The sequence below is a fragment of the Heptranchias perlo genome, chromosome 3, assembly GCF_035084215.1.
Source record: "Heptranchias perlo isolate sHepPer1 chromosome 3, sHepPer1.hap1, whole genome shotgun sequence".
Lineage (NCBI taxonomy): Eukaryota > Metazoa > Chordata > Chondrichthyes > Hexanchiformes > Hexanchidae > Heptranchias > Heptranchias perlo.
The window spans coordinates 67,957,708-67,985,264 of NC_090327.1; the positions used below are offsets into that span (position 1 = coordinate 67,957,708).

General features: G+C 44.5%; 1 long non-coding RNA gene across 1 annotated transcript in view; it reads left to right on the forward strand.

The window, feature by feature from the left end:
• LOC137315315 (uncharacterized) overlaps positions 1-27,557 on the forward strand; it is a 189,889-nt gene that overhangs the window by 125,342 nt on the left and 36,990 nt on the right. The window lies entirely within an intron of this gene.

Sequence of the window (27,557 nt, forward strand, 5' to 3'; positions counted from 1 at the left end):
GTATCCCTTGTCTCCAACGAGCCAGCCCTTAAGTCTGTCTCTTGATTGGAAGAGGCCTGGAATGTTGCACTGGCGCAAAATGAAGGCATCATGAATGCTGTCAGGGAATGGGAATCTGGCCCACACCTGCAGAAATCTCTTCCTGTGGTCACACACCAGCCGTACATTGATGGAGCGATAGCCCATTTGGTTTATGAAGACTCCTGGCTCATATGGTGGTCCTCGGATTGCCATGTGTGCGCAATCAATTGTGCCCTACACCTGTGGGAAGCCAGCCATATAGGTGAAACCCACTGCCTGCTCATTCTGGCTATTGTCATCGCAGGGGGTATTCATGTAAATGGACGCTCTGGCAAACACCCTATCCGTCACCTGTCTTGTACACTTATGTGCAGGACATTGACACACCCTGGAGATGTCACTGGTGGGGCCCTGGAAGGATCCAAAGGCAAAGAAATTGAGGGCAGGGGTGACTTTTACTGCAACGGGCAATGCGTGGCCACCAGGTCCAGCAGGCAGCAGCTCTTATTCAAGGAGACTACAGATGTCTGTGACCACCTGCTGACTCAATCTGAGCCTGCGTAGGCACTGCTCCTCAGGGAGGTCCAGGAAGCTCAGCCTCTGCCTGTAGACCCTCTCACATGGGTAGTCCCTCCTGCGACCTCGGCCCCTCTGTTGCTCCTCTCTCTGCTGTTCTCCAGATCCTTGTTGTGCACCTCTCTCTAGTGCACCAGCAGATCCCAACACAGCACGACGTGGCTGGCGTGGATGGTCATTTTCCTCTTCCTCAGATGTCCTCTGGAATACATCTATTGCACCCCCATCTTGATTTTGTCAGTTCGAGAGGCTCCAAAGTTTTTCTAGAGATGTCTCAACAAAGAATTCTCAGTCTCAACACAAGAACTCACAGCCAAACATTTGCCTGAGAGAACTGAGAGGCCAGGCTGCAATACCTGAGCTTTTATTGAGATGGGTCAATCACAGGTTTAAAAGCCCAAATCAACTTCAGCTGAATCTCGTCTCCGTTTTACTGGCGAGATTCAGGAGCCCCGGGAAACCCATGCAGGAGACATTAAATTTGTTTAAAATATGTTTAAAATTTGCGTGCTAACTACCCGCCCACCGGCAGTAATTGGGGACTCACCTTCCAGGATTCGGCTGCGTGCGCGCATTCAAACGCACCCAGGTGCCCTGTTTCCCTCGCTGAGCCATTATCAGCCTACACTTTCAACAACTTTGTGGGCAAAACATTTTTGAGCTGAGGGGAGCAGGGGCTAGTCTAACTAACGGAAGATGCCTTTAAATCCCCTGCTACAGCAAATTCTGGCCCAATACATCAAACACTAGCATATGAAGCAAAACAGAGTGATTGCTCTATTCCTTTAAATTACTAGTTATCCATTAGATATAAATAGCAGCAATATGGCAATCCCAAATCAAAGGCAGAAATGCAATATGTAATACTAAAATACTTTATACGGTACACCAGTATATTAAAATTATTATACTTTCTAAATAATTTTTACACTATGTTATTGTTACATTTTTTTTTAAGGATATGTAAATAGAAATAGAATAAACAATACACTCCTTTTATTATACTGTTATAATTTTTTAATTGCTATTTATTTTCTAATAATGTTGTCAATTTAAATCAAGCTATTCACCCATAGCAGGTTTCACAGCCCAATTCTGCCTTTGCCCATTATCCTCACATATGCAGCTTTTCCAGCAGGTGCTACTGGATGACAATTTTCCCACCCCTTACCGAATTGCCCTGAGACCAATGATAATGCTCTGATTGCTAGTTCAGCTGAGATCAGCAGACACTGGGAACTGAACCTCAGACCTTCTGTTTTCTATGCCTCAGTTAACTGCTGGCTTTACTAACATGTTCCAACAACTCTGTGCAAAGAAATTTCTCCTAATCTCTCTCGTCACTCTCTTAGTGATAATTTAAAGTCGATGACTTCCCAATATGAGGAAATAGTCTTTCCCTATTCACTCAGTCAAAACTCTTCATAATTTTACAAACTGCTATTAAACCTCCTCTTAGCTGTCACTGCTCCTGTGGAGATAGTGCTAGTACCTCAAGTCTTTCCTCATAACTATATTTTCCCATTTTTGGCATAATCCTCATGAATCTAAGCTGTATGTTTTCCATGGCTCTAATGTCCTTTCCTCTAATGTGCTATCCAAAAACTGCACACAGCACTCTAACAGTGGCCTGACCAATGTTTTGTATAAATTAATGGTGGACCACCCACCCCCTCCGGGGTGGATATCCACCTACCTCCGACTCTTCACCCGAACTCCAGTGACCTCCGATCTTCTTCCCGGCCCCTCGATCTTCTTCCCGGCCCTTCGATCTTCTTCCCGGCCCCCCACCCGACCTCTTCCCCGGCCCCTCAATCTTCTTCCCCGGCCCCTCAATCTTCTTCCCAGCCCCCCCGATCTCTTCCCTGACCCCACTGATCTCTTCCCTGGCCCCCCGATCTCTTCTCAGCACCCCCCCCCCCGATCTCTTCCCTGGCCCCCCCTGATCTCTTCCCCGGCCCCCCGAACTTCTTCCCGGCCCATGATCCCTCCCTCCCTCCGATCCCTGGCTGTAGCCTGTTGCAGAAGGGCTTCCTGCCCGACAGACAGCCAGCCTGTTAATCAGACTAGCTGCTGGGCAGGAAACCTGGAAGTGAAATTGATTGGCCTCATTAAGGTCTTGATCTGTGAACACGATCCGCCCACTTACCTACCAGGTTTTGCACATGAACATCTCCCCCCAACCCCCCACCCCCACCCCCACCCCCTCGCTTCCTTCCCGGCTCGAAGTTAAAATTTACCCCCATAAGACTGAATTTTTCCAACAAACCGCTTCTAAGATACCTAACGATCACCAATTGAAAATCCATGTACGCTACATCTACTGCCTTCCCCTTTTATCTATCCAATCAGTCACTTCTTCAAAAACACTGTTAATTTTAACCAATCCATGCTGGTTGTCCTTGATTAAACCATACATTTCTAAATGGTTACAAATTTTAATCTTGAATTATGGATTATAAAAGTTTTCCCACAACTTACATTAGACTAACTGGTCTATCATTGCTTGATTTATCCCTCTCCCCCTTCTTGAACAAAGGTGTTACATTTCTGCTGTTCCCTCTCTGACTTCTTTCAATAGCCTAGGGTGCACGTCAGCAGAGCCTGGTGACTTAATATTGGTGCCCATTTGGCCTATGTGCTCCTGTGCAACAATAGTTGTGCATTCATAAATTGCAAAAGTTGTCATTTTATTAATGTGCAGTTTGCCTGTGACCATCTGCACAGGATCATGGCGCTCATGATGACTTTATTATAAAGCAATCCATTGTGCCCCCATTATTTGAACCAGAAAGAAAAATGTACGGCTGGTTCCTTGGAGACCAAGTCTGTCCTCTTTATCCCTCTATGACAGCTGCCGAGCATGGGTACATTGAGGTGCATTGGCAGCCTGTTAATAAATGTAACTGGCTAAATTAACATAACTGACTAAAGTGCAAACACTCTAAACATCTTTCAATGAAAGATTTGTTTTGTCATTGATATTGTCAAAAAAAATTGAGAAGACACCCAAGTTTTGATATCCTGGGAAAACATGAGTTAGAGTGGAAGACAATGTAAAAAATTTCAACATAACAAGGGAAATAGGAGGAACATCATGTAGGATTGCATATCTGCGGGTTTGGAAAAACAAGAGAGAAAAGTTCCGAGCAGCTGATGATAGTATCCATAAAACAGGAGCCAACAAAGTAGCAACAGAAAAAGCAAGAGAAAGAGAGAGAGAAGAGAGAAAGAAGCAAAAAAGAGAAGAAAGACTTGTCAGCAAAATTGAAGCCCATGGAATAAAAGGGGCAGTGGCAGCATTTATATGAAATTGGCTAAGTGACAGGAAACAAAGAGTACTGGTGAACAGAGAGTACTGGTTTGGACTGGAGGAAGATATATAGTGGTGTTCCCCAGGGGTCGGTACTAGGATCTCTGCTTTTTTTGATATATTAATGACTTGGACTTGGGTGTACAGGGCACAATTTCAAAATTTGCAGAAGACACAAAACTTGGAAATGTAGTAAATAGCGAGGAGAATAGTGATAGACTTCAAGAGTACAGACAGGCTGGTGGAATGGGCGGACACATGGCAGATGAAAATTAATGCAGAGAACTGTAAATTGATAGATTTTGACAGGAAGAATGAGGAGAGGCAATATAAACTAAATGGTACAATCCTAAACAGGGTGCAGGAACAGAAAGACCTGAGGGTATATGTGCACAAATCTTTGAAGGTGGCAGGACAGGTTGAGAAAGCGGTTAAAAAAGCATACAGGATCCTGGGCTTTATATATAGAGGCATAAAGTACCAAAGCAAGGATGTTATGTTGAACCTTTATAAAACACTTGTTTGGCCACAACTGGAGTATTGTGTCCAATTCTGGGCACTGCACTTCAGGAAGAATGTGAAGGCCTTCGAGAGGGTGCAGAAAAGATTTACTAGAATGGTTCCAGGGATGAGGGAATTCAGTTAAGTGGCTAGACTGGAGAAGCTGGGGTTGTTCTCCTTAGAGCAGAGAAGGTTAAGAGGAGATTTGATAAAAGTGTTAAAAATTATGAAGGGTTTAGATAAAGTAAATAAAGAGAAACTGTTCCCATTGGGTCGAGAACCAGAGAATACAGATTTAAAGTGATTGGAAAAAGCGCCAGAGGCGACCTGAGGGAAAAGTTTTTTCCGCAGTGTGTAGTTATGATCTGGAATGTGCTTCCTGAAAGGGCTGTGGAAGCAGATTCAATCATGGCTTTCAAAAAGGAATTGGATAAATACTTGAAGGGAAAAAATTTGCAGGGCTATGGGGAAAAGAGCGGGGGGATGGGACTAACTGGATTGCTCTTACAAAGAGCCGGCACAGGCTTGATGGGCCAAATGGCCTCCTTCTGTGCTGTGGCCATTCTATGATTCCAAAGAGAAAGAGAAAAAAAGAGAATGAAAGAGAGGCTGGAGGTCACACGTAAAATAGAAATGTAATTTTTGCACTTTTGATAATGTGCTTTTGACTTAGGAAATGGCAAATTATCAATTTGTACCACAAATCAACCTTAAGCAACAATAATGAGAGTCACATCATGTTACGGTGTCTCATTTTCTGACAGAAACTGATCAACTGCAAAATATAAGTGCTTTATATAAAGTATCACCATCAAATGACAATTATAATAATGGTTGAGTTCCAGTTAGAGCCCTACAATTAAAATGACCTCTGATCTTATTTCCACGGGCACACAATTCTTTTGGGACACCATTCACAGATTTTATAAAAATCTCCTTCAAACTTAATTAATTTAAAGAATGGATATTAAAATACTGATGGAAGTTTGAATTGTAATTGCCAGTTTTCCAATGACTAATGACGTGAAGAATTTCTAATATTTTTTCATGAAGGGCTTTGGATTTGAAATTATTATTACATTTTAAGGTAAAATTATATGCTTCACAGAGGAATTAGGCCAGAGTTGCACAACTTAAGGCCCACGTATTGAATTCAGTCCATTGTATTTGTGAAAAAAGCAGGATTTTCATCCTACGATGCAAAATTTCTGTACTTTAGATTGTACTGATTTTGTTATAACCAGAGTTAAGTGAAAGCTGACTGACTGTACCCAGTTTCAAAATGAAGACCTGAATTAGGCTGTTTATGGAAAAACAGGCTAGATTGAGAGACCCAGTGATTAAGTGATAAAGTGAGCATTGTTCTAGAAGTTAAAAGCGTGCATTATTTAAGACTTTGTGCGACATTGCAGCGGAAAATCTAGGGAATTCAGGTGGGAAAGCCTACTGCTGCATCCCTGCCCCCACTAACACCACTGTCAATTTTCCTCCTCCTTCCCCAGCAAAGAAGATGGTCAACCATCTTACAACATGTAAATGATGGTGGGAAGGCCCAATTTCCCTGCCTCCTGCAGCCCCTGTAGCTGACCCCTGGGACCGCCAAGAGAGACTATATTTTCTCCATTGTAGTGCCTGAGAAATGCTCAATTTCCAGGCATAACACAGAGGCAAAAGACGTGGAGACCCATTACTTTAGGTCTTTACCCACCCCCCAGTGAACCATGACAGGATTTCCACAGCATCCCCCGTCTGATGTCAGTTGAGTAGGTGCAAGCCTAATGTTAGAATGCAAATAAGATGGGATGGGACTTTCCCAGCCGCCTGCCTCAGTTTGCTCTTTAACAGACGTTCGGTGCCCCAGCAGGGGAGTGAATGAAGAAACATGGCTCTACGGCTTGTGCGGAGACCCCTGCAGACTGCTGAGAGATCATCAGCCTGGCTAGTCATACTAAGAACCTGTGTGCACTAGAACTAACTAGCCACAGAAGATTTGGCACAGGGATGGGGACCAGATGAACGTCAACTCCACTTCTGTCCAGTTTCTGACATGGGATCTGCCCTGCGGGAGATAAATTGTAATCTTATAGATTGGAAGTGAGCAAGATATTTCAAACATAATATCAGGGAAAGGATATGCACAGTGTGAATATTATGGTAGTTGCCAAGGGAAACACTCCCACAGAGTATGATGGCACTGCATGATGGAGAGCAACTGGAGAAACCCAGCCAAGATCCTGCCCAGGAGACCCACAGGAGCACATCGCCTATCAATGGGCAAAATACTGCCCCGCTGCATAAACACACACAATGGAGAACTCTCAAATGCATTTACCATCGGTGAATCCCCAAGCTGGAATGAAGGTGGCATCACTAGGCTGGGCCAAACTCCTTGAGAGAGGCCAGATTATCCAATCCAATAGCTGGTGGGCAAATTACAACTCCTCAAACGTGACCACCACCAAAAAACTAAACACTTTCTCCAGGACCCTGCCATGCTTCCAAAAGCAACGTGGACCTCCCCCCCCCCCCCCCTCCCCCCCCCCAGAACTATACCATTAATGCTCAACATAGCCTTGAATGCACATCTCTACCCTTTGCTCCATTTTTGCCTACATTTCCAAGACAATACAGAAAACCTGAGCAAGGCCTGGGCGTTAGACTGAAGCTGTGGGGTAGCAGATGAGCAATGGAGACAGGTACAGGAGCAAACTTTCACAACTACCGCCTGCAGCAGAATGCGAGACGTTACTGCACTCCACAGATACTTTACAAGTTCAAAACTAGTGCTTCCCATCTTACTCTTAACTGTACCAACAATCTCAAAATGTCATTGTATTCTCGGGAAAATACCAAGGAGCAACTTCACAAAATATATGTTTGGAATTTTAGAATGAAAAATGAAGTTTTGCCTGGCTGAGCAAGAGGTGGTGGAAGTGCCATTCACTCTCCTGGCCATCTCTTGTCAATGCAGCACTTGGGACCCTGCAGCACTCAGTGCCAAACGGTATCACTCCCTCTGCCCCACTTCCTGCAGCAGTATTTCCACTGTCCCTTCAAATTACCTGGGCCTCTCTTCCCTCTTGCAGTCCAGAAAGCAGTTCTGGACTCACAGAACTTCCTTCCCAGAACAGATAAGTCATGATGATGCCTGCCTCTGTAAATTATTGCAAGCCTTTAACCCTGCAGTACCTTGCTATTTCCTGCTTCAAATGGGTGAGCTCAAAAAATTCTATTGAGGCTGACCCCAGAAATTATGGCTCAATCAGCGCTCGTAATGTCGGGCAGGTGCCAATCACACTTTGTCCTAGTGCCAATCAGGCTCACCCAATCAGAAAATCTAGATTCATGTTTCTTGAATGTTTCCGTAAAGAAATGGCATTCTGTAGGTATGGTAACCATATTAATGTGAAGTTATTAGTGGTGCATTTAAGTAAAAATTGAAACTGACACAATGGGCTCGATTTTACCGGCGGGTTTCCTGTGCATTTCCAGCGGGGGGGCCCCGAAAATCCCAGGCACGTGACCGGATCGCGCCACGATCCCGCACACTTCCGGGTTCCCCGATGACGTGCGGGGGTGCGTGCGTAGCCCCCGCTGGTGGGAATCCCGCAGGCAATTAAAGCCAGCGGGATGCCACTTGACAGTATTTATTTCGCTTGTTCAGGTCATTAACTGACCTGATTAAGGGACTGTGTGTGATTTTGGAGAAACATGGGACTGTTTCACACACTGGGGGAAACAGTCCTAGTTGAACTGGACGTGTTGCAGCCATCAGCCTGTGGCAGCTGCAAAGGTCCATTTGACAGGTGGTGGGGGGGGGAGACCCTCACCCATTGCAGGAGGCCGCTCTGTCACTTGGGACAAAGTGTGGCCTCCACCACCCCCCTCCGGACGGTCAAAGTCACCAACCTGCACACTCACCCCGGGGTCCGGAGACATGTGCCTACCTTGCGGACCCCCTCAGATCTACATATTGCGGATGGGGGCCGTCGTAGCTGCAGTCATGACCCCCTCGGAGGGCGAACAACATCACCAGCCTCGCCATCCACGCCGTCCACCTCTGACATGTGGGGCTCCACAACAGAGTGCTGTGACACATCCACCTGTACAGCAGGAGGGAGGGCTACCGCAGAGAGAGACGCGTCGCAGAGGGCACTACCCTCGCCACAGGGTCCACAGACCGAGGCGCAGCTCCCCGGACCTCTCCGAGCAGCAGTGCACACGGAGGCGCAGATTCACTCGACATGTAGTCGTGGACATCTGCAGCCTCTTTCATGCCGAGCTGCTCCTGGCTGGCCCTCGGACCATCTGCTTACCTGTCGCTGCCAAAGTCACCACTGCCCTCCACAACTTCTCCTCCGCATCCTTCCAGGGTGCAGCCGGGTACACCGCCGATGTCTCTCAGTCGTCTGCGCAGAAGAGCCCTGCAAATACACTTGCACCTACTCTGCAGTGACACAATGGGTGGCATCAGTGGTGGGTCCTCATAGTGATACCCAGGAGCGGGCATTATTGCACAAAACAGACAAGATTCGCGGAGACAGTGGTGGTGCCAATATAATGTGTGATGTGAGTTGTTCTGAAATTCAATATAGGTAACACCCATGACAAACCCTCACACACCCTTGTGCATCCCCTTCATGCTCACGACACGTTTGCCTTACGCTGCCTACTGCACATATGTGATGCATGCCCTGTGGCTACAGCACAGGTGGTGACAGGTTGAATGAGGCTGGCCGTGAGGGAGATGCACGAGAGGGTGAGTATGGGATAGAGCCATGAGATTGTATGAGGATTGGGTTGCGTGTTAGTGGCGGGGTGAGTACTGGCGAGGTGAGTAGGTGCAGGTAAGATGAGGATGGGGTTTGAGTGGGTATGAGGGGTGATGTGACAGAGTGGTGTTGGCGGTGCCGAAGGAGATGTGGGGTGGGGGCAGTGTTGTGGCAGACGGAGTGTAGGGGAAAGACTACGTGTTCTCACTGTGGCTGACCTACTGCGGTCATTGGAGCGCCTCCTGCACTGTGTGCAGGTGGGCGATATGTTGGTGGTGCAGGTGACCTCCTCTGCCACCTCAAGCCAGGCCTTCTTGGTGGCAGAGGCAGGCCGCTTCCTCCCGCCCGCCGGGTGCAAGATCTCTGTCCTCCCCCTCCTCCTCACCCCATCTGGTGATACCTGGGGTGAGGCATCATTAAACTGGGAGCAGCCTTCCCCCTGGGCTGCTCCATGCTGTAATGTGTTCTATTGGTTGCAGCATCTGTCAGTGGAGGACTACCCCTTTAACTAGAGAGCCTCCAGCTGACAGATCGTACTGCGCATGCGCAGCCTGCCCGACGCGCAGACCAGCAGCGCGGAGCCCGGAGGAGCAGGTAATTGGATCCCATTAGTGGATTGCCTGCTACGATCGCGCGGGCAACCCACTAATTTCACCAAGCGTGTTGACCACGCTCCCGAAACCCAACCCGCCGGAAACCCGCAGGCCTGGTAAAATCGAGCCCAATGTATACCTTCTATGTAGTGTTTTACAATCTGTGATAGTCTTTCAGACTTGCATCTGAATCTTTCTCTGTATAATCAGTCCAACTCGTATCATTTCTTCAGGCTGCATTTGATATTCAGTAACACAGTGAGAACAGTGCTTTCCATGAACTCATCAGATAGTTGGCCTCTTGGCTATTAAATTTTGCATACGCAAATGATTTAATCAATATCATTTTTCAAAATGCACTGCAGCTTCCCAGCCACATCTACAAGTTCAAAAGACTATAGTTTATAGGGATCTGAATTTTTCCAGTACTTTTAATTGCTCCAAACCATTTTTAGAAAATAAATGATCAGTTTACAGATTTTACACCCTGCTTTTGTAAAGTTGCTGACATTTTTTCAGAATTATGATTTTGTTCCTGTAAATTTAAACATTCAGCTCATAAGAAAGCACAATGTGAGCTAGGGGTAACAAAATTGCTGTAGTATTTTGCTAAGTAATGGAGGAACACAATAGTTACTGTGATTATCTGCTAAGTTCTGATTGGATGGTTTAACTTTCTGCTTGCTGGTAATGACATTGCTGTTGATGGGAAATTACTGCCTTTCCATGTGGAGGGAGGTGACTGAGCACATTAAGCCTTGGAGTATACTGGAAGTGACTGAGCACATTAAGCCTTGGAGTCCACTGGAAGTGACTGTGCACATTAAGCCTTGGAGTGCACTGGAAGTGACTGAGCACATTAAGCCTTGGAGTATACTGGAAGTGACTGAGCACATTAAGCCTTGGAGTCCACTGGAAGTGACTGTGCACATTAAGCCTTGGAGTGCACTGGAAGTGACTGTGCACATTAAGCCTTGGAGTGCACTGGAAGTGACTGTGCACATTAAGCCTTGGAGTGCACTGGAAGTGACTGTGCACATTAAGCCTTGGAGTTCACTGGAAGTGACTGAGCACATTAAGCCTTGGAGTCCACTGGAAGTGACTGTGCACATTAAGCCTTGGAGTGCACTGGGAAGTGACTGTGCACATTAAGCCTTGGAGTGCACTGGAAGTGACTGTGCACATTAAGCCTTGGAGTACACTGGAAGTGACTGTGCACATTAAGCCTTGGAGTATTTTTTTTTATTCGTTCACGGGATGTGGGCGTCGCTGGCAAGGCCGGCATTTATTGCCCATCCCTAATTGCCCTCGAGAAGGTGGTGGTGAGCCGCCTTCTTGAACCGCTGCAGTCCGTGTGGTGACGGTTCTCCCACAGTGCTGTTAGGAAGGGAGTTCCAGGATTTTGACCCAGCGACAATGAAGGAACGGCGATATATTTCCAAGTCGGGATGGTGTGTGACTTGGAGGGGAACGTGCAGGTGGTGTTGTTCCCATGCGCCTGCTGCCCTTGTCCTTCTAGGTGGTAGAGGTCGCGGGTTTGGGAGGTGCTGTCGAAGAAGCCTTGGCGAGTTGCTGCAGTGCATCCTGTGGATGGTGCACACTGCAGCCACAGTGCGCCGGTGGTGAAGGGAGTGAATGTTTAGGGTGGTGGATGGGGTGCCAATCAAGCGGGCTGCTTTATCTTGGATGGTGTCGAGCTTCTTGAGTGTTGTTGGAGCTGCACTCATCCAGGCAAGTGGAGAGTATTCCATCACACTCCTGACTTGTGCCTTGTAGATGGTGGAAAGGCTTTGGGGAGTCAGGAGGTGAGTCACTCGCCGCAGAATACCCAGCCTCTGACCTGCTCTCATAGCCACAGTATTTATATGGCTGGTCCAGTTAAGTTTCTGGTCAATGGTGACCCCCAGGATGTTGATGGTGGGGGATTCGGCGATGGTAATGCAGTTGAATGTCAAGGGGAGGTGGTTAGACTGGAAGTTACTGTGCACATTAAGCCTTGGAGTATACTGGAAGTGACTGTGCACATTAAGCTTTGGAGTATACTGGAAATGACTGTGCACATTAAGCTTTGGAGTACACTGGAAGTGACTGTGCATGTTAAGCCTTGGAGTGTACTGGAAGTGACTGTGCACATTAAGCTTTGGAGTATACTGGAAGTGACTGTGCAGGCAAGATGAGTTGAAGCTGTAGGAGGTAATATTACGTCTGTGCTGTGAGAGAGCAATTCTACACATACATTATAAATTGCTTGTTTTCATCATAGTCCTTTTCAGATCTGTATACAGATAAATACTGTAAGTTTTTTATTATCATTCTTCAGAATGTGGGAGTCGTTTACACAATCATTTATTGCCCATCCCTAGTTGCCCTTGAGAAAGTGTTGGTGAGCCGCCTTCTTGAACTTCTGCAGTCAATGTGGTGAAGGTGCTCCCACGGTGCTGTTAAGTAGAGATTTCCAGGATTTGACCCAGCAATGATAAAGGAACGGCGATATTTGTCCAAATCAGGATTGTGTGTGACTTGGAGGGGAGCTTGGAGGTGATGATATTGCCACGCACCTGCTGACCTAATTGTTCTAGGTGGTTGAGGTCATAGATACAGGAATCATAAATGTGGGAGCACCGTGATTAAATTGCCACATGTGCTGATAAGCAAAATGACTTTGGTAGCTGGGACACCTTGAGTGTGTGGAAGGGTCCTACATACCAATCGGAATTGGACAGTATCTTGCCCATCAGAAGACACTACAGTGTCTGCATCAATTAGGACCAGCTGTTCTTTTCCAGTCATATCACCAATATTGTTTTCACTGTTCAAAAAGCATTTTTATTTATATGCTTGAAACCCATGAATTTAATATTAGAGGATTTGTATTCAGAAGTTCAACTACCTTGTTTAAATAAAAGCAATGTGTTATTTATCATTGGAAATGTTTCAAGCAGTTTTGCTGAGTAAAAGAAAGTGAATTGACTGTTTTAAATAATACATGTTCACGACACAATATGAAAAATTGATGCACTATAAATGTCAGCACAATAAATATCTGGGTATATTTTAGCTAGCTGTTATAAAAATAACATAAATATGGAAATGGTGCATGGTTTCTCATCCTCTGAATTAACGTAATATTTACACAATAGCGTAATTTTGATTGAAGTAAAATCTTGGAATAAATTAAAATTAAATTTAACTCAAAAGGCATTGCCTCACTTACAGGGAATTTTCTCAGCTGGTTCAATTTTTTGAAACAACCAAGAACAGCCTTGTCCAAAATCTCCGTTTGGGAGACAACATTTTGGAGCAACACAAAGATTTATAATGCAATTATTATGAAGCTCTCCTAATTTTTTTAAGTACGTTTTTGTTTTCCTGAGATGTATCTAGTGATGTTGTTATCATATCACAGAAGATGTTGGGGTAGAAATTCGTGTTGGGCCTGTTTCCAGCTCCAGAATCTGTGCTGCGCCGGAAGCATGTGCCTAATAATGTGAGAACTGAGCCCTCATTATCATGCAACAGGTGGGTTGCCAGCACTAGTCTCACTGTTGATTGACAGCTCGTCTAATTGGGAGTGTGAATGTCCAGTGTTTCTGAAGATATTTTGAAGGCAGTTCGCACCTCTTAAAGGGGAAGTGCACTTTGGTTGCAGGCAACCCGAAGGTAACTCAAGAAATGGCAGGACAAGCAGATTACATAGAATTACGTGGAATGTACAGCACAGGAACAGGCCACTCAGCCCATCTGGTCTATAATCGCACTGCTGCTCCTCCTGGCTCCATAGGAAGGTTTTTTTTAATTCAAAAACTTACCTTTGGTTGGCGGCCACTGAAGTACCCTGAGTGGGACAGGCCTGATGCCTGTTCTGTTCATGAGGTGACCATTTCTTATGTTCTTATGTCAAAGGGGTCCTTTCTGAGTTAGCTGATCGCATTCGAGGTATAGGTTGGGGCATTATAACAGGCCTGAGCATTCTTTGGCTATGGAAGGAAAAATCAGCTTGGGTTAGTGCTCCTGATCACTATCCGGAGATTCCTGCTGGAAAGTGCACACTGTTTCAGTGCGACAGCGGACAAACAAGTGGGTTCAACTGATGGCAAAACCCATGCACATAGTCCAATCCCTGACGTGGTTCAGAGCTGGTGGTGCAAGGTTGGTTGGCCAAAGGGCCGACGCAGGCAATTTGATGCCAGCCAGGCGTCACCCACTGACTTTGCTGCACAGGGCACAAAACCATGCCAAAAGTAAGATACCAGAAGTGCCAAGAAACGGGAGTGCCATATTTGTTGGGTAGATTTTCACACAACTGGTGGAATCCTGAGATCCGGGAGGACCGTTAGGCATGGTGACAAGCCGAGTGCAGCGCGCACAGTCCTCACAGGATGTTTTCAAAAGGGGAGGGAGTGATATGACAAAAGTGGAATATTTTTGTCTGGGTTAGATTATAATTTTGAATTCTGTGCTGCTGGATCCAATACACACAGGGTTAATATTGGATTCAGCTGACTGTTTCTACAAATTACATGATGTTTTGGACTATTCTGAATCCAGCGTAGTGTCTCAGCCCTTAAGAAGTAAACAACAGTTTTCGAAGATAAATTTATGTTGAGAGATAGCTCAAAAGAAGCATTATTGTTTTTGACATATCGAGGACAATGAGGCACGCGACCCCATTTTACTTCAATTTATTCCTCAAAACCGTCAGAAAGATGGCAAGTACAGTTGGAACAATGTCAGGAATGCTTTGGCTGATAATGTCGAAGTGTTGAGGTCCAAAGTCCAAGATGCAATAAAGTTTGGTTTTGATGTGCTTGGAAACATATAGAGGCAGCCATCAATGAGAGATTCATAGGCCTTGCAGCAACACAATCATATCTGCACACAGATATCAGTGAGCACATTCAAGACTCAGTTGTGGCATCAGTGCAAAGTCACAGAAATGGGGGGGTTGACTTCCAAGTCACGGTCAGTCCACTGCTAGTAACTATCTTTGGGCAAGTGAAAGGTGAAGCATCCCAAAATAAGCAGGCCTCCACAGCCAGAGTAGGACAAACTTTTCTTGACACATAAGCAGGACCATCTGGATCTGGAACATGTGAAGCTCGGACGGTAGGCAGCCAGTGAATCACAAGCAGGTCCTCAGGAGACTTTTTAGCGTGTATCCACAGATTTCCTACCAGTACAGCATCACTTACAGGTAGTACAGCATAAAGAATTTGAAGTACTGGGTCATGAAGCACAAAAAGACAGCATATCATGTTAAGCATATTACCTTAATATAAACTCCTGTAATACAGGAGCAGTGCAGCTTCAGGCATTGGGTGGTGTGATAAAGGGGTTCATATTTCCTTAATAAAAGCAAATGCTGAGCACTGTAAAGTTTGCAGTTGGGATTTTAAATGTAAAAATAAAGTTTAATAAAAAGTCTTGCACATTAACGGTAGAGGAAAAAAAAGTATTTAGTCTTGTACTAAAAAATAATATCCAAAGTTATGCATTGTGTCCTTCTGGTGGCAGAAAGTGGTGTGTGAAGGCTTTGTTGATCACTGTCTGTCACACCTGTCCAGCTTCGGGTGGTATTACAGGGGTTCAGCTGCCCCCTTTGACTCTTCCTGGACTCTTCTTCACCAAGTATGCAGATGGCTCTTTCAATGACAACACTGTGCATGATGCAGTATTCTCTACTTATTTAACAAACTAGCTTCAGCTTGTACTGCAAAGAACCACCACAACAGCCCAAGTGTTGGAAACATGTTTTTGCTCCATCAACATGCATCACCAAAGGTCCTTTCTTTTGGGGTCTGGGGCTCTGCAGAAGAGTCGTATGTCATGTTTGGAGGAGGTAACCCATGTCTCTTACAAGCTGGTCTTGCGTTCTGTCTTCCCCTTCATCCTCTCAAGATGTGTGAGTCATGTACATTCCCTGATAAATGAACTTGTGTAAATTTTGCAGTGGTCACACATCATCTCAACCTTGAAGAGCACTGGCTAAAACCAACATTATGGTGTCAATTCTTTGAAAAATTATGGGTTATTTTAAGCTGTGTAACTACTGTGGTGAAACAGCTCAGATATTACATTTAAGATCATTACAACCAAGTGGCAGTGTAGAATTTATGCAATTGGTTTGGGCTGGATTCAAACTAGATTACGGAAATGAAAGTACAGTACTATAATTATCTGCACTGTCCAGTGCTCCAAACTTAATTGATCTGAACCTTTTAGAACTTCAAAGTAGAAAAAACAGTTGAGAGCTTCACTGAAAAAATATCAGAACTTTGAAAAAGGAAGAAGAGGTCAATAAGCTCATTAAATCTACTCCTTTGACAGACTATATACAACCAATCCTAACTTGGATTCTACCCTATCCATTTCATCCCCTGAAAGTTCTGTACAGTTGTTCTCTTAAGCCCAAAGGTAACAAAAAAGCCCACTCCAGAATATTTATTCATTCCCATATCTCCATTATTCAAGCCTGGCCAACTGCCATCCCCAGAAGAATTTCCTACCCCACAGAGCATTTGATCATTGCAAATGACATTTATCTTTACAGCCTTCAGTCTTGTTTCCAAATCAGATATTTATATAGTTCTTTTTGAAGTCGTTAATTAACACAGCATCAATTCCTTTTGCTGGGAGTTTCTTCCTCATATTCACTTCTTTGTAGGGAAAACATATTTTTCTAATCCCTAGTTTTGCAGTGTCTAGAATAACTTTATGGCTGGGATTATACTCATCAGGTTAGAGCTCCAGTGGGACTTCCACCCACCATTTTGAATCCGCCTCAATCCCAACCATTTCCCTGGGTCAGGGCTCTTTATTGATCCACAGCATGCTCCCGGCGGGATTCCTGCCACCAAGGGATCCTGACAGGATTTAAAGGGGCAAAAGTGCCCAAAGATCATAACAAGGCTTCCCACTGAAGTCCTCAGTCAAAATTGAGGTCTTCAGCAAGTAAATCTCTGAGGCCGTCTGAAGGGAAAGGAGGCAGCAGCGGTCCTGGTGGAGGTGGAAGGAGTGAAGTACTAGGTCCCTTGCTTTTTGTGGTATATATCAATGATTTAGGCTTAAATGTAGGGGGCATGATTAAGAAGTTTACAGATGATACAAAAATTGGACATATGGTTGATAGTGAGGAGGAAAGCTGTAGACTGCAGGAAGATATCAATGGACTGGTCAGGTGGGCAGAAAAGTGGCAAATAGAATTCAATCCAGAGAAGTGTGAGGTAATATATTTGGGGAGGGCAAACAAGGCAGGGAGTACACAATAAATGGGAGAATACTGAAAGGTGTAGAGGAAGTGAGAGACCTTGGAGTACATGTCTACAGATCCCTGAAGGTAGCAGAACAGGTAGATAAGGTGGTTAAGAAGGCATATGGAATGCTTTCCTTTATTAACCGAAGCATAGAATATAAGAGCGGGAAGATTATGCTGGAACTGTATAAAACACTGGTTAGGCCACAGCTTGAGTACTGTGTACAGTTCTGGTCGTCACATTACAGGAAAGATGTGATTGCACTAGAGAGGGTACAGAGGAGATTTATGAAGATGTTGCCAGGACTGGAAAATTTCAGCTATGAGGAAAGATTGGATAGGCTGGGGTTGTTCTCTTTGGAGTAGAGGAGGCTGAGGGGTGATTTAATTGATGTATACCAAATTATGAGGGGCCTAGATAGAGTGGATAGGAAGGACCTATTTCACTTAGCAGAGAGGTCAATAACCAGGGGGCACAGATTTAAAGTGATTGGTAGAAGGATTAGAGGGGAGCTGAGGAAAAATGTTTTCACCCACAGGGTGGTAGGGATCTGAAACTCACTGCCTGAAAGGGTGGGAGAGGCAAAAACCCTCAACTCATTTAAAAAGTACCTGGATGTGCACCTGAAGTGCCGTAACCTACAAGGCTATGGACCAAGTGCTGGAAAGTGGGATTAGGGTTAGGGTTAGGGTTAGGGTGGCTCATTTTCGGCCGGCGCGGACATGATGGCCTCCTGTGCCGTAAATTTTCTATGATTCTATGATTCTATGAAATCCCGGTCAAGGGGTGAGGTGCCAGTAGGACTCATCACCCACATTTTCTCACATTCTCCAACGCGCTCCCATCTAATTTTGGGCAGGATCACAGAGGAGAGTCCCCCTCTACATGTACAATACATCATGTTCTTCCTTTTTCATTTGTTTTTTGGATTTCATAAAAATTGTCTGCCAGGCTTTGGATGAACTGTTACATTAAAGGATGTTTCACAGGGTGATGTCCCAGCACTGGTGAGATTACAGCTCACCCACAGTTGCAGCGAAAGCCCTATTTCCCCTCAGAGTTCTTTAAGATGTTTCTAAGGATCTCTAAACATTCTAGAGCAATGTGGAGAAAAGTTGCTGGTTGTGCACCAGTGTGATTAGCAGATTGACTTGAGAGGCCCTCTGTTCTGCTAGCCCAATTGTAACGTTTTGTAGGCAGACCATGTAATTGTATGTCTGGGTGGTCCCAATCCAATATTGGGAAGTTGTCCATCTACTTCAGGTAGTGGATATCCTATTCTGCATGGCCATTGGATGTCAGGGAAAGGTGTGAGCAGACTGACATCTGTCCCTTACGTCAGCGCAGAACCTCTCGAATGTGTAAGTTAGTTCCAGGCTAACCTGGCAGAGGATCCACTAAAGTACACTAGATCTGTCTACCACTTACCCACTAGTTGTGGACTCCTCTCCCTGTATTGCGTTTAAGCTAACAGTCAGAATTTCAGTCGAAGTATCAATTTGTCAGAGTTTCACAAGAAAAATCAACTTTTTTCAATCGGTATCCACCGGTTAGATCATTTGGAAGGAAGAGCTGGAGGCTGTTAGAACCCAATCAGACGTTACTTTCTCCCATTGTTGGACCCATCAGAACTTGAGGCAGAAAAACTGAGAGTACCAGTTACATGTGACTTACTTAATGCTTGTCCTGAAATAGGTTTTCTATAACAAATAAGCTGCTAAAATGCAGCTTTGAAAAACTTTTAATTTTCCTCAAAGGAATTTTCTGGGGCATGCCAAGCTGTTGTCTTACGTGAAGGTATATTTTCTTCCACACTGGTTGCAGCTGCTTTTTTGAGATGAGAATGATGTTCCCTGGTGTGAATACATTAGCTGGCCTTATTCCCTTGCTGCACTAGTGGAATCTCCAAGGTCTCGAAGTAAAATGGGAAGTAGGGTTGGACATGGTAATGCATTTTACTTAATCTTTTTAAAAATTAAAGATTTACCGTCAGAATCTCAGTATGGTTCATAAAACCTGAAAATGCATCAAATCAGGTGCAAAAAATAAAAGATTTTGGGCACAGACAGGATCAAGCCCTCAGTTCCCCCCCAGAAAAGAAATCTCATGTCTTCAGCACTCATACCTCCTTCAGTAATTTCTAAATCTGCCATTGCTGTGAACTCTGCTTTTGCATATGGTGGGGTTAAACTTACTTCGCCATAACTCCCATGGAAGCCCAGCAGAATGGCCAAGAAATAGACGAGGGTCTTGTAAGGGGCTGAGAATTCCTACTTCTCTGACCTCAGCGGGATCCAGCAGAAGCATAGAGGTTGGTACACCCAATGAGATGAGGGAAGGTTCCTTGGTAAGGAAATTGAAGGGGGCTGTAGGGTTCAGAGAAAACATTTCTCAAAGGGGAGCTGGACCTGCCAGAATACAGTAGGCACTGGAACTTTCAGCAAAAGACAATCTTTGTCCCATTCTATCTCCTCAGATGAATTGCTTTCTTACAATTCGACTCCATCTATTTCTGAGATGTGTCCAACTGGCTGGCCTCCTGCAACTAAGATGCTCTCCAACATACGGGTGGAATAATGGTGGAGGCCACCAGTGGGCGTGGTCCTGGATTAAAGGATTTTCAGTCGCTGTATCTTCATGTGTCATAAGGCCTATACGAAGGGCTGTTTTTGAGCCACCATCTTTTTTGGGGTTGTGTCAGCTATTTTAGAACTGTTGATCATCTTTTCCTAGTTTTCATGGTGTTAGATTATGCAGGTGTGTGCTAAAAGTGTAATAAATATCAAGGAATTGTTTTTACCCAATGTATGTATCATGAAATGTACAAATTATAAGTCTGTATCAGGATCTTTTACTGGGGATAGCCACGGATACTCAGTCAAACTACTGCGGGTGCTGAAGATCTGAAATAAAAACAGAAAATGCTGGAGAAGTTCAGCAAGTGAGGCAGCATCTGTGGAGAAAAGTTAACATTTCAGGTCAAATGCCTTTCGTCAGAACGGGAAAGGGATGGCACTGCCAAATTTAGAGCCCCCGGTTGTCTAGAAGTATACGGGGCAAGATAAAGCAGAAAAAGAAAGCTTATGACTGTCACAGAAAACTAAATACTACAGAAAGTCTAGAGGAGTATAGAAAGTACAGGAATGACATAAAAAAGGAAATAAGGAAAGCAAAGAGAGGGCATGAAAAAATATTAGCTAGTAAGATTAAAGAAAACCCAAAGATGTTTTATCAGTACATTAAGAACAAGAGGATAGCTAAGGAAAAGGTGGGATCTATCAGGGATGATAAGGGTAACTTGTGCATAGAAGCAGAGGATGTAGGTAGGGTTTTAAATGAATATTTTGTCTCCGTATTCACAAAGGAAAGGGATGATCCAAACGTAGTAGTTAAAGAGGAGAGGTGTGAAATATTGGATAAGGTAAAAATAATGAGAGAGGAAGTACTAGAGGGACTGGAATCCTTGAAAGTTGTTAAGTCACCAGGGCCGGATGGATTGTTTCCTAGGCTACTGAAGGAAGCCAGGGAGGAAATAGCGGACAGACTGAGGATCATTTTCCAATCCTCACTAGATACAGGGGAGGTACCGGAGGACTGGAAGACTGCAAACGTTGTACCATTGTTTAAAAAGGGTACGAGGGAAAGGCCAAACAATTATAGGCCGGTCAGTCTTACCTCAGTGGTGGGCAAACTATTAGAATCAATAATGAGAGATAGGATAAACTGTCACTTGGAAAGTCATGGTTTAATCAGGGATAGTCAGGGAAGGTCATGCCTTACAAATCTGATTGAATTCTTTGAGGAAGTGACAAGGAGGATTGATGAGGGTAGTGGATGTTGTCTACATGGATTTTAGTAAGGCATTTGACAAGGTCCCACATGGCAGACTGGTCAGAAAGGTAAAAGCCCATGGGATACAGGGATATGTAGTGAATTGGATCCAAAATTGGCTCAGTAACAGGAAACAAAGGGTAAAAGTCGATGGATGTCTTTGCGAATGGAAATCCGTTTCCAGTGGTGGGCCACAGGGCTCAGTGTTGGGTCCCTTGCTGTTTGTGGTATATATTAATGATTTGGACTTGAATGTAGGGGGCATGATTGGCAAATTTGCAGATGACACAAAAATTGGCCGTTTAGTTGATAGTGAAGAGGATAGCTGTAGACTCCAAGAAGATATCAATGGGTTGGTGGAGTGGGCGAAAAAGTGGCAAATGGAGTTCAACCCGGAGAAGTGTGAGGTAATGCACTTAGGGAGGGCAAACAGTAAAAGGGAATACACAGTATACGGGAATATATTGAGAGGGGTAGAGGAAGTGAGAGACCTTGGAGTGCATGTGCACAGGCCCCCGAAGGTGGCAGTATAGGTAGATAAGGTTGTGAAGAAGGCATACGGAATGCTCTCCATTATTAGCCGAGGTATAGAATACAAAAGCAGGGATGTAATGATGGAACTGTATAAAACACTGGTAAGTCCACAGCAGGAGTATTGTGCGCCATGGGAGTTTGTATTAAAGAAGAGATTTACCAGAGATCTGAGACTCGGGGATAGATGTTTCATCCTTCAAATAATTCTGAGTATCTCTGCAATTTGATATCTGGGTAGTTCGACTTTTTTTCAATTGTATAGCACCTGAATGATGTTATTTTGACCTTTGGATGTTAAAATCCAATTTTTCTTTTGAAATCTCTTCTCAGGTCAATGATTATGTTCAGACAATTCTGTGATATTCAGTGAAGTTGGACAGCTTTATTTTACTTTTTTGGCAATGAGTATTTTTTTTTACTAAAGGAAGTATAGCCTTCCTTTAGATGTTAACTGGCATTGTGGATGTTCCAAGAAAGGTGTCTTAGTGTTTGGGAAACTGTTTGATGAGAATAAATATTTCTGACTCAGAGAAAAAGATGGTTGTCTCCTACTGGATTCCATTTTGTGACTTAATCTGAACATGTGATGCCATTTCATTTGCATTTGTTAAAATATATTAAAATAATTCCATTACCAATTTTCTTCCTTCCCTTCCTCTTCTGAAAGTGTTTCGTTGCTGCAGTACTGATATCAAATTCCATCCAGTAGTTTGCCCAACTGACCATTTTGCAAGTGTGAGCCTAAACTATAAATGTCAGCAGGCTATTTAACATAGTGGGCATCCCAATCAACTTGGAAATATATCGCCGTTCCTTCATCGTCGTTGGGTCAAAATCCTAGAACTCCCTTCCTAACAGCACTGTGGGAGAATCCTCACCACACGGATGGCAGCTGTTCATGAAGGCGGCTCACCACCACCTTCTCAAGGGCAATTAGGGATGGGCAATAAATGCTGGCCTTGCCAGCAATGCCCACATCCCATGAACGAATAAAAAAAACCCTCAATTCTCATCTTCAGACATCATCCGCATGCTTTTCTATAGGGGGTGCTGGATGGCAATGAGGAACAGAGACTCTGGGCAGTTTTCCCCTCCGTAACCAAGGGCTCGAGGCTAAGTTTAGCAACCCTACCACTGCTACTGCCCCAGCTGAGATCAGTTAACTCAATGCAGGCCTAGGATCGAAATTGGGACCTTCCAGGGTCTGTTTATCTCAGCCATGCATGGATAATTTTTTCAATTATTAAGAGAGTTCTTAAGAGGTTGCCATATGTAAAGCGTCTCATTGGGAATAGATTTAAATAATGGCAACTCATTTCTGATTGTATGTCTTAATATACAGCCTGAAGGTACTCTTTTAAGAAATATAGGCTTGCTGCTTGAGTAGTAAATGGATAATTACTGCCAGTACACTGACTAAATACTATAGCTTGTGCAATTTTCAACTGTAAATGCAACTAAAATATGAATATAACATGAGAAGCTGTTACACATCCCATGCACATATATACCTTTACCAAATACAGACAGTACTATTGGGCAGCTGTAGAAACTGTTGTATTAAGTTTAAACGCAATGTCTTTCCATCGGTTTATATGGGGGTTGAGTTTCCGCTTGTTTCCACCAGTAATATCAGCGCAATCAGGGCGGAACCGGCCGAACCAGCACAAAAGATCGGGGAATTTTAAACGTGAGTTACGCCCAAAACCACTTACATTCGTGTTTTCCCTGATCTTTTATGCTGGTTTAAGATTCAAACTGCCTGAATCAGGCCCCGCTCACAAAACTGGCTCTGACCCCCAGGTCGACATTCCAGTTTCTGCCGATTGCGTTGGTTCAGGAAGGCTCTTCAAATTTCATTCATTTTCTTAGGCACGTTTTAAAAGTATTTACATATCAAAAATATTTAATTCACTAAGAAACTGACTGGTGTAACACTAAGGAAATTAGGAAATGGTTGAGTGTAGTTTTTTAAAGTCATTTTCAGTGGTTTAAAATCAGTTTACTCCTAGATGGAGGACTGGACACTCTTATTAAAAATGCTTATTTTTGGTGATAAACCATTTTCAGCTGTACTAATAAAACTGCACCAGATTATCACTCTTAAATACATTAATGAATATGTTTTAATGCAAAGAAAAAAAACAATTACATTCCATTATGCTGCCCGATTGCACTAGCTCATGGAAGATTTTACACTGGTGATTATGCAAATGCATGTTAACAGAAACTTGAACTATAACCTAACCAGCGCAACTGCAGGCGCATTTTGGGCACAATTTCCCGATTGCGCCCAAAGCAGAAACTCTACCCCCTCATGTTTAAGGAAGCTATGTGTTCTTAAAAAAAAGTCTACCAATTCTAAGTATAATTAGGAATAACAATTCCTGCCAGGACGGAAACAGTCCAAACAGAATTGGATGGTTGCCTAAGATCTGTGCAATCTGCCAAACCACGAACACTGCAGCTCAGGATAATGTTACATGAAAAGGGCTGAGGATCACAATAGGGGCATTTTCTCAGACTGATTGCATCTGTTCAGAATTTGAACTTTCTGCTAGTTACTGCTACAAATAATATTTGACAACAGCACCATCAATAAAAGGGAAAAATGAAAATACATATTTAGACCCAGTACTGACACGAGTGTGTTCTCCATCATTTTCGTGTGAGGGGGTGAATGACACTCAAGCAGAAAGAATATCTTGATATTTTTTGACTTGATATGAAAGTACTTTTTGTAAAGCCAATTAATAGACAAGAAATGGATTCAAAGCCTCACATGGTGGAAGCACATATCGAGAATTCAGGCGTGGGGGGTTGAGGGGGGGTGGGGGTCAGTAGTCCCAACAGGATTTTCTGTCTGAATTCCTGATATGCCCTTCTGGCATGCAAAGCTCCAGACTGGGAGCACAGATCTGTAAAACCTTCCCCTAAAAAGAGAAGTGAAAAAGTCAGAGACATTGGTAGTGGGTAGCGTGCTGGATTATAGCACCATTGTTTCACCTTCAGGATCAGGATTCAAAACCAGGCCAGACTGACGGGTGTGAAAGTATTCCGAGGTAGATTTTCATCTTCTCGGCAGTAATCTGGCAGGATGAATTGTCCACCATTATAGAATCTGCCTCATTTTCATTCAAGGATAATCTGGCAGGTTCTATAAAGGGAGGGCAACCCACCCGACCAGATTACTACCCATGCGGTGACAATGAAAATCTACCCCTCTGTGTTTGCCTGCTGCAAGAGTCCTAAGTGAAATGACAATCTAAGTTGTAATTATAATGTAATTTTTATGTCACTGCCTCTCCAGAGTTGGGTCCCAATCTGAGACCAAAAGAGAACTATGCGAGACCCCCTTGGGGAGGTTGTCTTACATTGCTTGGACTTGATACTGTGTGGAACATAACTGCATTGTAGTGTCAAGCTGCATTTAAAAAGTTCTCAGGGCATTTGCTGGATCTCCTGGGTACTTTGTAGACTTACAAATTTTTTTAATGTTCTGAGAAAGTGTAAGTGTGCACACCCAGAGCACTCTCAAGTCAAGAGGAGTGCAACTCACAGCTAAGGACGGCCAACGATTCAACAAAGGTCTTGCTGGCTGCAAGCCATAAAATGACACTGTACGAGAGAAACATTCTCAACCAATATATCTTGAAGAAAACATAATTTGAGAATAGAATACAACAAAGAGAATCAGCGCAGGCATATTAAGACAAATGTACCTCCTGACAATAGATGGTAAGGGTTCTTGGCCTGAGGGAAGATTAATTTTCCCTTCACCCCTGGACCAGGATTATGCATTACACAGGGACATCAAAAGAAAGATGACAAAGTTACAAGTAAATTTAAAAGACAGATTGACAGATTGTTGTTGAGGCATTAGCAGTACATTGCCTATGTGTTTGTCTTAGCAACAACACTGTACTGATATCTGTGACCATTTAAGGCATTAAAACCTTTGTTGGTGATGCTTAAATGCAATATTACTGATACTGCACAGAAATTCTGCACCATTACTAATGGAGAAACTAAAATACATGGCTTGGTTAACTGAATACTATTTGCAACGTAGACCATGGTGCTAACTTATTTAGCAGTATTGTTCAGTGTTGATCTTCTCTTATGAAAAGACTTTCAAATTATAAACGCAATGCTCATAAACTGCATGATTTTCCAACTTGTTGAAATATAATTTGCAATTCTGTTCTAATCATTTTTATCCCAATCACAACTAATTCAACAGATGAAATAAAACAGGTACTTGTGAAAAACTTGAAGAACGTTTTTTATTGGAAGTTGTCTGGCAAACCTGTTTTATAACTCTGTTTGCCAACGCTATTTTGCAATGACAAAATTAATATTAAAATGGATCACTGCGCCAAAAACATGTCATTGCATTGAACACATATATATCACAATGAAAATGATGGATGGGCATTACAAATCAATCAGTCTGTGCCAATTAAGGTGATCTCAGGCAGGTTTGTAATGGTCCATTATGATTAGCCTCAACGGGCTTGATTTTCGGTCTTCTGAGACGGCGGGTTCGTGGCGGGGAGGCTCCGAAAATCGGGGATTCCCAGGGTGGGTCCGGAACCCGCTCCAACCCGCCCACTTCCGGGTTCCCCAGTGACGCGCTTAGATGCGTGCGCAGCCCCCGCATGCGGGACTCCCGCCAGCAATTAAAGCCGGCGGGATCCCACTTAAGGCAATTAATTAGATAGTTCAGGTTGTTAGGAGACCTAATTTTTAGGATATTTTAGGAGGGGTGGTATTTTCAACTCAACTGAGCATGTTTCCCATACTGGGGGAAACACTCCGAGTTGAAATGGACATGTTGCAGCCACCAGCCTGTGGTCAATTTGACAGTTGTGGGGGGGGGTGGGGGGAGACCCTCACTCATTGCAGGAGGCCACTCTGTCACTTTGGACAAAGTTTGGCCTCCACCACCCTCCTCCTAACAATAAAATTCACCAACTTGCACACTTACCCCGGTGTCCAGACACATGTACCTACCTTGTGGATCCCCTCAAATGTACATCTTCCAGATGGGGGCCGCCGTAGCTGCAGTCATGACCTCCTCGGAGGACGAACAGCATCACCAGCCTCGCCGGCCACGCCGTCCAACTCTGACACGTGGAGCCCCACAACACAGTGCTGTGACACATCCACCTGCAAAGCAGGAGAGAGGGCAACCGCAGAGAGAGATGCGTCGCAGAAGGCACTACCCTCGCCACAGGGTCTACAGACAGAGGCTCAACTTCCTGGACCTCTCTGAGCAGCAGTGTACATGGAGGCTCAGAGTCACTCGACATGTAGTCGTGGACATCTGCAGCCTCCTTCATGCCGAGCTGCTCCCGGCTGGGCTGAGCACCATCTTCTAACCTGTCGCTGTCAAAGTCACCACTGCCTTCAACAACTTCTCCTCCGCATCCTTCCAGGGTGCCACCGGGGACATCGCCGACATCTCTCAGTCGTCTGCACAAAAGGGCCCTGCAAATACACCTACACCCACTCTGCAGTGACACAATGGGTGGCATCAGTTGTGGGTCTTCATTGTGATCCTCAGGAAAGGGCATTATTGCACAAACCAGACAAAATTTGCAAAGACGTGGCAATAGTGGTGCCAATATAATATGTAATGTGAGTTGATCAGAAATCAAATATAAGTAAAAACCATGACAAACCCTCAAACACCCTTGTGCATCCCCTTCATGCTCACGACACGTTTGCCTTACGCTTCCTACTACATATATGTGTTGCATGCCCTGTGGCTGCAGCACAGGTAGTGACAGGTTGGGTGAGGCTGACCGTGAAAGAGATGCATGAGAGGGTGAGTATGAGACGGAGCCATGAGATTGTATGAGGATTGGGTTGAGTGGTAGTGGTGGGATGAGTATTGGTGAGGTGAGTAAGTGCAGGTAAGGGGTGGGGGCGGTGATGTGGCAGACGGAGTGTAGGGGAATGAGTAAGTGTACTCACTTCGGCTGACCTACGTAGGTCATTGCAGCGCCTCCTGCACTAGATGCAGGTGCGCAATATGTTGGTGGTGCAGGTGACCTCCTCTGCCACCTTGAGCCAGGCCTTCGTGGTGGCAGAGGCAGGCCACTTCCTCCCGTCCGCCGGGGAGAAGATCTCTATCCTCCTCCTCCTCACCCCATCA